The sequence below is a fragment of the Hibiscus syriacus genome, unplaced genomic scaffold (assembly GCF_006381635.1).
Source record: "Hibiscus syriacus cultivar Baekdansim isolate YM2019G1 unplaced genomic scaffold, ASM638163v2 tig00116984_pilon, whole genome shotgun sequence".
In the NCBI taxonomy this organism is placed as follows: Eukaryota; Viridiplantae; Streptophyta; class Magnoliopsida; order Malvales; family Malvaceae; genus Hibiscus; species Hibiscus syriacus.
The window spans coordinates 2345813-2358474 of record NW_024063507.1 but is presented as its reverse complement, the minus strand read 5'-3'; the positions used below and the strand labels follow the sequence as shown (position 1 = coordinate 2358474).

Genomic DNA, 12662 nt, shown 5'->3' with positions numbered 1-12662 from the left:
GTAATAATAATATATTATTTATGTTTGAATAAATATTATTCGGAATATATTTATAAATGATATTACATTATTATATCATCAATAATATATTATAAATAGAAATATATATTTTTATATTGTAAAAATAAGTTATTTGTGTAGTATAAAATTAAGTTATTTTTATATTAAATTTAAATAACTATATTTTTCATATAAAAAAGAATTAAAATAATTTATAAATTAATTTAATAGTTTTGGAAAGTTATTTTAGTAGTTTAAAAAGTAAAATATTGAACTAATAACGAATTGAATCATATGTCCTTAAACTATGACTCTCTTTTTAAATTAGTCATAAACTTTTAAATATTTCAATTTCATCCTGAAACTATGACTCTCGTTCTGAATTAGTACTTAAACTTTTGAACGTTTTAATTTCAACCCCAAACTATGAATCTAATTCTAAATTGGTTCCTAAACTTTTAGAGCTTTCAATTTCATCCCCGAATTCGTCCAAATATGTTATCCCTTTCAACCATAGTTTAACCTTATTTTATTTTTTTTCAAACATATAATAAAATAACTTGCCTAATTATTTTATTAACAAGAGATGTGATTAGTATATACACATAATTTACGATAAAATTGAAATATTCAAAAAGTTCAAGGACCAATTTAGGATGAAGATCATAGCTTGGGGGATGAAAATGAAATGTTTAAAAGTTTGAAGACTAATCTAGAAAAATAATTATTGTATAAGGATAAAATTAAAATGTTTAAAAGTTTAGGGACTAATTTGAAATGTGGGTTATAGACTGGGAACATATGATGTAATTAACTCATTAATATTTCATAATTTGATTTAAATAATTTGAAAATCAATTTAATAAGTTATTTTAGTTTTTTATACACTTTAACTCAATTATCGGTTAAAATCAAGTCAATGTTCAATTCAAATCAGGTTTGGATAAATTAAAATTAGTTACTTTCGTTCAGATTATTTTCGGTTTGGTTACTTTTGGTTCGGATTGCTTTCTGTTTCGGTTCAATTTCGATTTTTTCAATTTCGGGGCAAATTTAGATCATTATGTTCGGTTCTATTTCGGGTCTCGGTTCGGGTAAATTGATTCAGATAATTGAATTTGGGTCAAGTTTGCTAGATCTAGGGTATAATCTGCGTTGATCATTCAACCATGCATTTAATGATAACGAGTTTATTGAGGGATCTTTTGATTATTCGATCGGAATCCTCGATAACTAAAAACATATTGTTTTCTTGAATGAATGTGTTACGTAATAATTGTGATTTTGGCAACCCAACATCATCAGGTCGAAAACACCAGCGGATACGACAACAATGGAATCAAGTTTAAATCTAAACCAACTTCTAAATCTCCGGTACGAATAGAGTTATGTTTTGTCACATTATACATCTAAGCTGCATTTACTAATCGAAATCAATCCACGGCGAACCATAAGGTACCGAAATCAAATCTATATCATTATCCAATGTCAAAAGGGACAACCAAAATGCAGCAACTGTTTTAGAGTTGAAATAATATGTGAAGTATCAGAGTAAAGAATGAATTCAATTTGACGCTCTACACATGGCCAGAGACGTGTGTGATCTACACGCTGTGATTAGTCGAGTCTAATAACTTCTCACCCTCCCTTGGGATGTCGGCCATGGGAATCTGACTCCTAGACATGGTAATTTTATTCCACTCGTTTTCTACTCGAAAGAATATCCATTGGAACCTTCTGAGCATCTCTAAGGCCGTAACGTCAAACACTGTTAAGTAGTTGTGGCGGACATGAGAAGACAGTTTGTACGTCCATGTGCAACGCAAGACCAAGTTGCTTCCGAGAACGCAAAAATAAACCTACCAAGTGAACGATGAGGCAATTATGCATGGAAGCTAACTGTTGATGTGGTGTAAGCATATTGCGTAAGGAAATTGCATGAATGATTAAGAGCACCTAAGACCCTTACCCATTGTCGCCCATATAACAGATTGGAACAACAATTTGGTTTGTTGAACTTTAAAATCCTAGTGAAGACACTGAGAAAATAAAGGGAAGAAAACATCAAACGCATGCACGATATAAATCAATCATTACAGTATTTGTAGCATTTTATGGTTCGAATAAGGTAAATTGAACTGAAGTGCATATTACAAAGCAAGAAATGCCAGAGTGCTCTCACAAACAAAAGCTGTACATGTAACTGTCACGAAAAGGATATGTCATCATACCTAAGGTCCCGATCACGAGTTACGTCCCATTAAAATGAGTAGAGTGAGTTGACAAAACTTGAGAAAAGCCAGAGGCGACGATAATCATATGTCCACCTATCAGGTAAGACATGATATTTAAGGGCTGAAACAAAAATCACAGGGACTGCTGTCGAATATTTTAAGGCTGAAAACCATATGCAAATATTGTTAAAATAAATACAGAAGTTAAAGGGAAATAGATAGAAGAATAATCAGGTCAGATAGCCCATATGAGATAAACCAAGTGTGAGCAAGCAAACCAAAGCACTGAAAAGCACAAGGGTGTGCTAATATTATACAGATTACCAGTTTGCAGTTCCATATCCATGGCTGACATACATGTAAATTAACGAGAGAAGGGACTCAAACGCATTACCATTTAAAAGGGTCGTCTTTTCTTTTGTGTCCTTGTACTGCCGCAGACATTGCATTAGCCACCAAATATAAGGAATAACAAGCACTACTGGAATTGCAACCGAGTGACTACCACAAACTGAGTCAGCTTCAAACCATGCAATTGTTGCAACCTACAAGATGAGACAACCCACATTTATTCATCTAAGAAGTTCAACCTTGTATCAATACAAAAAGCTCTCCCAGTTCAAAGTTATGGTATGAATTGGCCAACTCCACATCTAAGCATAAACATATTTAGTACTTCATAAGACAGGTTATACCCCTCGCTGTTTCTTTCTTTACATAATCACTAAATGATAGAATAAAACAGATTCACAAGCAGCATCAGCACCGGTTTAATCACACCTCATCCAAGCAATTCAATAGCATTATTCTGAGGCATTACGGACACAATATTAAGCCATCAGTTGTAGTAGTTTTTGATTGAATTACCTGGGAATGACCCATTCTACAGACTGAACGCTCCAAATCTGAAAATACCTTCACACGATAAAGATTAGAAACAATTAGGTAATAAATCCATGTCCACTTATGGAACCAAATTCTAATAACATAATCTTAAATAGGTCCAGCAGGATAGGTATGGATAAGAAATCAAGAAAACAGTCAATGAAATGCTATATATTTGTATCTAAACATCAGGAAACAGAAACATTTTCCACAATAGTAAAGTACGATATAAAAAAGTTTCACGGGATTTTTCTACTAAAGGGTACAACCTAATAATAAAAAGAAACGAAATAAGTTGGGGTATAGATTCATATCTTGGACATGGATGTTAGGATGTCAGCTATAGAGAACCTCTGATTAAATCCTACTTAAAAGGAAAAAATCAAAGAAAGATGAGAGAAAATACATCCAAAATGAAGAATAGGTGATCAGCAAATGTAGCTTGCTAGCTCAAGTACAAAGGAAATAAAGCACACTAGAGACTTGCCTGCAGTGGGAAAGCTATCCGCCAGTGTCTTTACTCAGAAAGAAGAAACGAGAAGACAAATAAAAAATATCAAAGGGGAATACCAAAACCAAAGCAAAAGCAATACATAGGATTACCTACAATTTGTATAAAAAAAAGGTCAGAGCTATCAATAAATGTCAAATAAACCATGGTTTGATGATAACCTGGCAAGCCAAGAAGATGCATTCTACATGTGTACAAGAGATGACTAGCAGTCACATCTGTATATGTATTCATTCATATATGCACAAAATCAATATTTGCATATGATTGGTAGTGAGAAATTAACAAGCAAATAATTAAGAGTAAGGCCATAATCAATAAATGTAACGGTTGAAAGTTGAAACTAATACAAAAGGCTAGTGTGTTGCATATATGCAGTTCAAATTGAGAGACATAGAAAGAACATAATGCCATGAAAAAGGGTATATATTACACTGGTTGTGACGCACCCAATGATACTTCTCCATAGGAGAAAAGATAAAGGTATGCTGTCATGCTAGTCGGTACTATAATTTTCATCCATACGCTACACTGCACATATCAAAATAGAATCAGAAACGGAAATTACAAAAGGAACACATTTTACTGGTCATAGTCGCACCACGATCTAAGGAACAAATCCTCAATAACGTACACAGAAGGTAAGGATTTCAAACAACGAATTTCTTCAGAATAGTTACCTGCCATATTTCCCTGCGAGTAAGATGGTTTTGATCAAGATCAAATATTCTAGCATAATTAACAGTACTCTGTGAGAAGACCAATAAGCACACTCCCCACAACCAAACCATCATTGTCTACAATTGCAAGATCAAGAAGTAAGATTATAGAAACAATTGAAATAAAAGAACAATTTTTAATCAAACTCAAAAAGTTGTTAACTAACCACAAGAAGGAGAGGGTTATAATATAATAAAGCCTCGTACAAGAACAAGTCTCGCAGGTCTGCATTCATTCTCATGACTGAATCCCATCCGATCTATCTCAATAAAAAGGAACTTTCTTAACATAACAATCAAGAATTTACAAGAGAAATCTCCAGTTACACCAACGGCATGGTATTGGATTGTATAGTTCTAAGTACTAACCTTGCAACAAGTGAAGCTCCATGCCAAAAACAACAAGACCTGAAAAATCAATGCCGTTAGAAGTCCATCAAAACTTGATTTCAAAAAAAAAAAAGTAAATTAACATTCTGATTCAATTTTTTTTTAAAAGGAAACAAACAAACTTAAAGTCTCCATAGAAAAAGCGGAGAAGGCATTATCGCTGCTGTGGTGTGCATAATTGAATTAGTAACTTTCATGTCACCCAGCACCATCGGAAACACTATTTTCTTGAACGCTATTTCCAAGTTCACCAGCCCCTAAAAAGATATAATAATTTCGGTAGATAAGTTTAAAATTTAAATTAAAGGTTCAATAAATTAAAGAAAATAAATGCAAAAAAGGTTAAACTTACCAATGTCAGTAAAAACAGATTTTCCGCCAGGTTTCCTGAGGTGAGGACTTTCAAACATGATGAATTTATGTATATCCTGAAACAACATATTCGAGCTTAATTTTCCCACCATGAACAATACCATTTTAAAAATGAGGAATTACAATTAACACGAAACCAGTAATAGATTTAGAATCAAGCCGGAGTATCAGATCCGGAATGAGAAGAAGGGAACAGACAGAGTTACCGGATATGGGGAGTCAAACGGCGTCGTTCATGAACGGCATTATCAGATCTGTGAAAGAAATTAAAGAGGTGGAAGAGGGATTGCGAGAAGGAGAGATGAGATGTTCATTTCACTTCAGCACGTCGTCAGTTCCAAATTGCTTGCTTGGCTTGGCTTTCAAATCTTTTTTTTTCTTTCCTCCAACTATATTATGAATTTTTTAATAATCCAGAAAAATAATTCAAGGCTGGTTGAATAACATGAAAAATAAAATCTAGTGAGTTAATTGTGGTTTTAGTCCCAATTTTCACCTTAAATCCAATTACTTGTCCATCTGTATGATTATACAAAGTAATTATATCAAAATCTAAGGTGACGTTTGTTCGCTGGAATGTTTACGAGGGAATTAGAATCTGTGAAGGAATTGGAATCTATAGTCCAATTCCATATTCTGTTTGGTTCGCAGACATATAAGATGAATTTGATTTCAGTAATGTAAAATAACAGAATTGTCCTCTTATTTTTTTTGCTTTATTTTAGTTTATTTTACAGCTTACATGTAATAATATATTATAAAAAATTAAAAAATATTAAATTTTCATTTTATTGATTGATTATTCATTTCAATAAATTATAAAAATCATGCTAATAAACATTATAAGTTAAAATCATCGCAATCAAAATATGTTAATAAGATACCAAAAGATAGAGAAATATTTCGATGCATTTCAATCGGAGTATGTTAATTAGTTACCAAAAAATATACCAAAAACTATTTTTATTTAATATATGAATTAGAAACTCGACCCGACACGACTCAAAATAATAAAAAAATTATTTTTATTCAATAAAAACATTGACTTAATTGAAAAAAATATATATAGAGGGGTATTATTGTAATTATTCCTAAATATATAAGGTAAAATTATATATTTTTTTCGAGTCGGTCCGGTTTTTTCACCCTAAACCCGAACCCGACCCGACCTGACCCAAATATCACACTTAAAAAAACCCGACCCGACTCGACCCGAATATCACACTTAAAAAACTCGACCCGACCCGAACAAAATAAAGTTTCATCCGACCCGACCCGAACAAAATAAAGTTTCATCGGACCCGACCCGAATATATGAATTAGAAATCCGACTCGAACCGACCCAAAATAATAAAAAATTATTTTTATCTAATAAAAACAGTGACTTAATCCGACCCAACCCGAATTATATATATTTTCAGGTCGGTCTGGTTTTTTCACCCTAAACCCGACCCGAATATCACACTTAAAAAAATCGACCCGACTCGACCCGAATATCACACTTAAAAAACCCGACCCGACCCGAACAAAATAAAGTTTCATCCGAACCGACCCGAATATATGAATTAGAAATCCAACCTGACCCAACCCGAAATAATAAAAAATTATTTTATTTAATAAAAATAGTGACTTAATCCCAACCTGAATTATATATATTTTCGGGTCGGTCCGATTTTTTCACCCTAAACCCGAACCCGACCCGACCCGAATATATGAATTAGAAACCTGACCCAAAATAATAAAAAAATATTTTTATTCAATATATGAATAAGTTACCAAAGGATTGATGATGGTAGTATGGTCAAATTTCAATTCCCTCCAACAAGGGAATTGAATTCCATCTATTTTTGGAATTCACTTTCCCTCATTTGATAGAATTGAATTCCATTATGGATTCCAATTCCCTTGAAAAACTTGAACCAAACATGGGAAAGTAGTAGAATTGGATTCCAATTCTCACCAATTCTAAGGGATTCCATCCAACCAAACGGCACCTAATTGTTTAATGACATTCCAAATATACCTTAAATCCCAAATTTTAACAAAGTAGAAGGGTTAAAACAAGAATTAGACGTTATCTAAAATAATGTCATGAGCTAAAGCTAATACCGAGTATTTACTATTTAGTTTAAAAGAGAAGCAATGCCTTCATGACCTCCATTGAACATAATGACGAGGGATTTCTCCATGTTACTGATTCATTGTTGGTTAAGCAATGTTCTCCTTGTAATTATTTTAGCTTTTTTTTCCCCATATTTGGTCATGTTTTCCAAATAAACGTGGCTACTATATTTATTGTCTCTTTTCCTCGTGTATGAAAATAAAACAATTTAATCAAACAAAACGTTCATTAAAAGTAGTTTTATTATCAACTATAGACGCGTCTCTCGTTTCATCACTTGTAGCAGAACTCGAGACCCTTTTGTAAAGCGGTGTGCTGCTATAGGCTTGCAACGGCAAGAGCTTCGAAGTGATCCCCATGGCTAAAAGCTAAAGCCCGATCTCGTGCTGTTCGGTCAATGGCTTGGTGATCAAGTACGACAGTAATGAAGTCACTGCCTTTCTCGCGGTTGTCACCAGTGACAACACGTATAAATGAAGCTCTGATGGCGTGCGCCTAAATATTCATTCATCCACCAAAATAATTAAACAATTTTATGTTTTTATCGTCCTAAAATTATAGGATATCAACTAAGAATTCATCCACCAAAATATTCATTAACCCACACGCTCAATTTCCCAGAACTCTTCTGGTTCTTCAACAAACTTGGCCCACCTTTCCTTCCTGTCCAACATAAGCCTCTCTTTTGTCCCCATAGCCCCATTTTGCTGTCTTGCTCGGATTTCCGTTGATCCACTCTTTTGTTGCTACCCTTAATTAACATTTCATTCTCAACAATGTCTCATGTTTCATTTACTTCTTCTCTGAATAGATCAAAAACCAGTTTGTCGGTACTGATATTCTCACTGGTCGTTAATGAACTTGTTTCTTTGACATGATTCAACAGTTGCAGTGCCCTTTCTTCATCTTCTTCCAAGGACATCCATTTTCCTAGGTTGACGGGTTCCAGTTTTGCTACACTTTGCGTAATGGCATGGCTTTGATTGAAAGAAGAGAATGAGTCTTCATCATCTTCTTCCTGCCCGAAATCCATAACTGAAAAGTGGGCTGTGTTGTTCTTTCTCTTCACTTGCATGGTTATACTGTATTCAAAACAGACAAAGCCAAACCATTAAACAAATTCAAGTTGAAAATGGGGTTTTAGCGGCATTTTTTAAATAAACACCGGTAAAAACTTGTACTTTAGTGGAGTTTTTATATAAACACAGCTAAATACTGTATTTAGTGGCGTTTTTGTACACACGCCGCTAAAGACTCATACTTTAGTGGTGTTTTATATAAACGCCGCTAAATACTATACTTTAGTGGCGTTTTAAGTATAAACGCCGCTAAATACTCATACTTTAGTGGCATTTTTATATAAATGCTGCTAAATACTATACTTTCATGGCATTTGACAACAACGCCAATAACCCGTAATTTAGTGGAATTTTTATACAAACGCTGCTAAAGACTCGTACTTTAGTGGCGTTTTAAGCATAAACGTCACTAAATACTCGTACTTAGTGGTTTTATACAAACGCCGCTAAATAATGAAATTTAGTGGTGTTTTAAGCACAAACATCGCTAAATACTCGTACTTTAGTGGCCAAAGTCAACTATAAGGTTCACTAAACGACGACATCATAAGTTGTTGTTAATGTAAACTAAAGCATATAGGACGTTGTCATCAGCAAGCGAAGACACACACACGACTTCCTTAATAGATACGAAGCACCAAGTATTTGCTTACTTTGTATCCCTTTGCTGCATTGGCCGCTGCTTTTGTCTCCATATGATTCTTGGTATCAACTTCATATTCAGAGTAAAAACCACTGTGGCACTAGCTTGTGCCATTGCAGTTACAAAGAGTAGAAGTGGATGGCGACGTTGTGGAGTGATGATCAAGGGAAGAAAAAGAAGTAAAACTCGACGATTGAGATTCTTCATCAACCAAATCACAGAATGATTTCTAGTGCATAGTATCTTTAAGTCTCACCCTTGTCATTTTGATTTCACCCTTGTTCATCAACCAAATCACGAATGATTTCTAGTGCATAGTATCTTTATGTATCTTTAATGAATGGGTTGCATTAAGAGCAAATTAAGACATTTTGTTTTTCATCCTTTTTGTAGGCTATTCAAATTCTACAAGAGAGACATGCAATCAAGACCTTTATAATCATTTGTGTGAGACCTTTCAACTTCTTCAAGGAGACATATATTGAAGGCCTATTTTATTCTATCATCAAGGCATTCAAGAGGGATAAATGGCATGGAGATGAGCATGGAATTCCAAGAGACACTTTCCCTTGGACACGTAGGATGTCTATACATCAAGTTTTCCAAATTCATCCTCCATTCTTCCATAAGTGAGCAAGCCAAGGAAGTGCAAGATCATTTTCCCCTTTGGATGAAATTGTGTTTACATTCAGCCCAAAATATGTCCAAACTCATCCTAATTACTCGAGAATGTTCATTTACTTAAGAAGAAAGAAGAAACAAAGCATTCATGAGCATTCATAGCCATTAAGATGAAGCATTCATCTTCATTTGTAAGACTCTTCATATTTAGCCTATGAACACTATAAATAGGCACCATTTCTTCATTCTAAAAATACAATTTGATAAATATAAATCCATTTTTTATAGTTGTTTTCTTTCTATTTCTTTTGATAGAACTTTATGGGCTTCAAGTTTGTCTAGTAGTCTCCATCCATTCCATTTGATTATAGCGTTGGTTCCTAACTCACCTACAGCTAGTGGGTCATGTTCCACCTACTTCCACTTTGATTCCATCACTTTATATTGCTGGTTCCTAACTCTATATAGTTAGAGGGTCATGATCCATTTTCCTTTCAATCCATCTTACACAATCCATTCCTTTGATATTCATTATTCTCACGCCAAATTCCATTCATCCTTCACCATCATCCATTTCCTTCTTTATACCACAACAATCATCACTCTTCCAACACCCCTAAACCACTTTAACAAAACCTTCATCCTATCATTTTCATTCTCTATATATATGTTTTCTACTTATAACATTGTTTGTGCAATTTTATAATTCAATCTTAAGCACTGCAGAGTTTTTTTACTAGAATCAGGATCGACACACACAAAAATGACTCGGAACACATATAAATGACTCGTAACACATAACCAGGATCATATCAATTTATTCCTTACAAGTTTTGAGGTCATAACCATTGGCATAAGAACAACATGTGCACCTCTCATGCTTGTTCGTTCAAGCAATTAAAAAATGAACTTCTTTTGATGTAAGATAAGAGTCTGAGAGTCGCTCAGAACTTCTAACCCCAAGAAGTAGTTTAATTCCAAATCATCCTCACTATGACCTGTAATGATAATGTCATCAACATACACAAGAATATAGACAAAACGACAATCCATCTTCTAAATTAATAGGGACGCATCCGCTTGTGTTCCTCGAAAGTTAAGTTAAAGAAGAAAAGTTCATAGCTTTATATACCACCTGTGAGGAGCCTCCTTAAGACCATATAGTGCTTTCTCAAGTTTACACACTAATTTCGAGCCATCGAACAAAAATTTCTCAAATGTCGGAGGTTACACCATGAACACTTCCTTATGAAGATCTCCATTAAAAAATGAATTATTGACATCAACTTGTCGTATCTTTCACCCATGCATAACCTCTAGAGATAAAATGACCTTGACCATTGATGGTTTGGTAACCAGCCTAAACATATCTTGAAAGTTTTGACCAGGGACTTGAACAAAACCCTTCACCACCAAACGTACTTTATACTTGGCCATACTTGGCGACCAATCCATCTACATTTTTCTTAATGCAAAATAACTACTTACAACCGATGGTGCTTATATCCAAAGGAAACGATACCAACCACCATGTATGATTACGAATCAACGCATTATACACATCTAGAATAACTACCTTCCATATATGGAAAGCTAAAGTCTGATAAACAGTAATATGTTCGTCACCATGAATCCAAGCTTGCACAGAAAAACGTTAGGCTTGAACATGTCGACCTTGCTTTGAGTGACCATTGAGTGAAATTAGACATTAGAGAATGAAGGCTTACAAGTATAGGAACACTTGAACCATGCTCAGCAACAGACATATCTATATACAAAACATCAACAAGTGGTGTTGTAGGCATATTAGGAACTGTAGACTGCTGCCCAGGATTATGACCAAGAGAAGTGTGACACTGCACAAAACCAACCTGGATAATGTGATGGGATGAACTACCAGGAGATATTGTGTCATTGTTGCTCGAGGAGTTAGTGGCATCAACCTTATCACATGGAGGTTGCTCTATTAACCGTTGTACACAGTTGCGAAGAAATGAAGCAGCTCCATGCACTACTTCAATGTCTACATTCAAACATTGTCTAGAAAGAACCACCTGGGGTAGAAGTATGATCAACAAATGAAAATATATTTTCATTATACTTCACGTGTTGTGAAATATAGATCCAACCATTAGTTGCAATACATAAGTATCCCTCATGTTGCACACTATAGCCATGAAAAGTACAAGATTATGAATAAAATGTAAGCTTGTGTGATTTAAACAGATAAAGAAAGAAAAAGTGTAACACCCATAACTCGTATACATCTCAAGATACGAGATAAATTTGTTACATCAACATTACAAACATTTGTTGATCATAAATGCTTAAAATTTTATTCCATTTCAAAAAACTTCATTTTCAACTTTAAAACTATTTCATTAATCGTGTAAAATCATAAAATCATATTGGCAAAAGGGTACCTGAGGCCTTCTACTTTTTAAAAAATAAACCATTTTGGCCCTCCACTTTTTTCCACTCAATGTGGCCTTCTAATTTAGAAAAAACACTCAATGTGGTCCATTGACCAACGTTTTCCTTCTTTAACTAACGAGGTCATTACTTTGTGCTGACGTGGCACATTAAACATGCCAAAATCCTTTTTTCCCCTCAATATAACCCTCCAACTCAAGAAAATAATTCAAGTTGACCCTCATATTTTTTCTCTTCTATTTTGGTAACTAAACTTTAAAAATTTCAATCTAATCAATCAACTTTTGAATTACTTCTGTTTTAATCATCATGATTTATTTTATTAATATTTATCTATAATGTAGCATTTATTATTCTTATTTTATTAATATATGATTAAAATAATATTAGTTAAATTAAAAATTTTAAAATTACATTAAAACCAAAAAAATATTCCCAAAATTATAATTAAATTAAAAACATATTCCCTCTGCTTTATATATTTCCAAACCTTCAATCTCATTCTTTATCCTCTCATTTCATTTTTCTTCCTTTTCAACCAAATATTTCTTTTTTTTCTTTCATTAACCGATCAAGTAACTTTTCCCTAATTTTTTTTCATTTTTTACAAGTTCAATATGGGTTCACTGAATCTGGTAGTGAAAAAAAGAAAT

General features: G+C 33.7%; 1 pseudogene; it reads right to left on the bottom strand.

Annotated features, from left to right (window-relative positions):
• Positions 1 to 1481: 1481 nt before the first annotated feature.
• On the bottom strand, positions 1482 to 5149 carry LOC120193000 (annotated as a pseudogene).
• Positions 5150 to 12662: the final 7513 nt, after the last annotated feature.